Below are 2,921 nucleotides of genomic sequence, written 5' to 3'. Positions count from 1 at the left end.
CCTGGTGTACACACTCACACACACACTCCCCCACATCTGTCCTGGTGTACACACTCACACACACACTCCCCCACCCCATCTGTCCTGGTGTACACACACTCTCCCCTACCCCATCTGTCCTTGTGTACACACTCTCCTCTACCCCATCTGTCTTAGTGTACACACACACACACACTCCCCCACCCCATCTGTCCTGGTGTACACACACTCTCCCCTACCTCATCTGTCCTTGTGTACACACTCTCCTCTACCCCATCTGTCTTAGTGTACACACACACACACTCCCCCACCCCATCTGTCCTGGTACACTCACATACACACACTCCCCCACCCCATCTGTCCTGGTGTACACACTCTCTCCCCCACCCCATCTGTCCTGGTGTACACACTCTCCTCTACCCCATCTGTCTTAGTGTACATACACACACACACTCTCCCCCACCCCATCTGTCCTGGTGTACACACTCACACACACACTCCCCCACCCCATCTGTCCTGGTGTACACACTCTCTCCCCCACCCCATCTGTCCTGGTGTACACACTCTCCTCTACCCCATCTGTCTTAGTGTACATACACACACACACTCTCCCCCACCCCATCTGTCCTGGTGTACACACTCACACACACACTCCCCCACCCCATCTGTCCTGGTGTACACACACACACACACACTCCCCCACCCCATCTGTCCTGGTGTACACACACTCTCCCCTACCCCATCTGTCCTTGTGTACACACTCTCCTCTACCCCATCTGTCTTAGTGTACACACACACACACACTCCCCCACCCCATCTGTCCTGGTACACTCACATACACACACTCTCCCACCCCATCTGTCCTGGTGTACACACTCACACACACACTCCCCCACCCCATCTGTCCTGGTGTACACACACACACACACACTCCCCCACCCCATCTGTCCTGGTGTACACACACTCTCCCCTACCCCATCTGTCCTTGTGTACACACTCTCCTCTACCCCATCTGTCTTAGTGTACACACACACACACACTCCCCCACCCCATCTGTCCTGGTACACTCACATACACACACTCTCCCACCCCATCTGTCCTGGTGTACACACACACACTCACCCTCTCGTCTATCCTGGTGTACACACACACACACACACAGACACACACACACATACTTACCCACCCCATCTGTCCATCTGTCCTGGTGGCATTTGCCCCTACATGCTTTCTCTTTTCCATGATTATGTTCTAGCTGTGGTACATCTTTATCACAGTTTATTCAATCATTCCCTTACCAATGGTCCTTCATATTGTTTCTTTTTTCCTTACAGAAAAATACAATATACATTGATAAACATACAGTTTAAGGTGCTGGCACTTTTTTTTCTTAGGGATGGATTCCCAGAAGCAAGTCTGCTGGGTTGGCCCTTGAACACCACAGGGGATAAAGGCACAGACCTTCAGTGTAGTTGAAAACCCAAGTATAACTTAAGTTGGTCCTTTGTATTCAAGGTTCTGCATCCACAGATTCAACCAATGGAGGACTGGAGTACATACTCACTGAAAAAAATCGTGGATAAATGCACATGCACATTTTAAACCAGTGCTGTCCAAGGGGCAACTGTATGTATGTCTTTGATGTTAAAAGACAGAGTCATAATTATCCCCAAGGAGGCTGTCACAATTTGTATTTCTAACAGCAGTGTATGAAGTTACCCTCTTCCGCTGCTTCCTTGCCAGTAGGAGATGACAGTTTAGAAAGACAAGACTTACTGGACCATGGATATTCTGACAGATTTGTTCAGAAAATCACTCATGTTCATATACAGTCACAGCACATCAATAATCTCCAAAAACACCTACAAGAAAGGCCAGTTACAGCAGCCATTTGCTGTATCAATGCATGATCTGTGATGAATAAGGAAAGGAACTTCTGAATTTGAAATGAGGCCTAAAATGATATCTTTGAGTTATGCAAAACTGAGAAATTTTTTAGGTTAATAAAGTGTTTGTGAGCCTTTAAAAGAACTCACACCAAGTCACATTCCAAAGGGAAATGCTTTTGGTTGATGACAGTGAAACTCATGGAAGTAGAACTATCTCCTTTAAATAGAATTCTGCAAAAGTTTATTTCTAAAGTGGACTATGCACATGGAAGTTTTTAAAAGCAATAAGACATTTATTGACAGTTACTTAAAATAAATTATCTCTCTAAGTCTCTGAAATGTGACACGAACTACATACACATTCTATTTGTTGCAAGACAATGTATAAAATATTAAGAGAAATAAGGAAACACAGAATACAAGTGGTTCCTGGGTTATACAGTATTTTGGTAAGACATGCATTTGTACGTAAATACCCCAGTGAAACACAAGCACACGTTGGGTGCGGCTGTTCTTTACACAGCCCGTGTGTTCTGTGCTGCACACTGCCTCCTTTTCACTCTCTCTGTTACCTCACACCTGCATACTTATGTGTCAGGAATACTTCTGGGAAGTCTTCAGCAAACCCAGAAGGCTAAAACTTCAACAACACTGTCTTCTGTTGACTGACGAGGTAACTCAGTAACAGTGTGCCCGCAAGAGGAGAAAACGTATGCTCTCTGGAATGCATCCTGGATTGTAAGGTACTGAAAAACATGTGATGCTCAGTGTGGAAAATTGTGTTTGGATGTCCTAAGTAGGACAAGAATGTCAAACTCTCAGTGTCTGATAAATTTACATGCGCAGATCTAAAAGACAGTGTTTTTTTTGTGTGTGGCATATTCTTGCACATAACCACTGAATCCGTAGAGTACTGTCTTTAGCTCCTTTATGCTGCCCAGAATACTTCATTACTGAATAATTCACTCAGGATTTCTAAAAGCTCACTGTAATACATGTAAGTTTGTCTATTTACAGTTGGATATATTCTGGTACATACTGTTTACCTGGGTA

This window comes from Budorcas taxicolor, chromosome 18, assembly GCF_023091745.1.
Source record: "Budorcas taxicolor isolate Tak-1 chromosome 18, Takin1.1, whole genome shotgun sequence".
Taxonomy (NCBI): Eukaryota; Metazoa; Chordata; class Mammalia; order Artiodactyla; family Bovidae; genus Budorcas; species Budorcas taxicolor.
The sequence above is the reverse complement of the archived record's forward strand: the minus strand, read 5'-3'. Positions refer to the sequence as shown.